We start from the raw sequence: 213 nt of genomic DNA, 5'->3' as shown, positions 1-213 counted from the left end.
GAACATAAAAAAAAAAAATTATCTCTTAGAGCCTCATTAGCCATGGCATAATTTCCTCCAACGACAACCACGCCATCTATGAATCACCGTAACAATTTCTATGACCGTGAAAATATCTGGCACGTGCCCCACCCCCCTTACCCAGTCCCCAAGCCCTTCTTCGTCACCCGGCCCATTTCAACCTAAACTGGCCATTAAAATACAAAGGAGGAC

Source organism: Penaeus monodon, chromosome 23 (assembly GCF_015228065.2).
Source record: "Penaeus monodon isolate SGIC_2016 chromosome 23, NSTDA_Pmon_1, whole genome shotgun sequence".
NCBI classification, from domain to species: Eukaryota; Metazoa; Arthropoda; class Malacostraca; order Decapoda; family Penaeidae; genus Penaeus; species Penaeus monodon.
The sequence above is the reverse complement of the archived record's forward strand: the minus strand, read 5'-3'. Positions refer to the sequence as shown.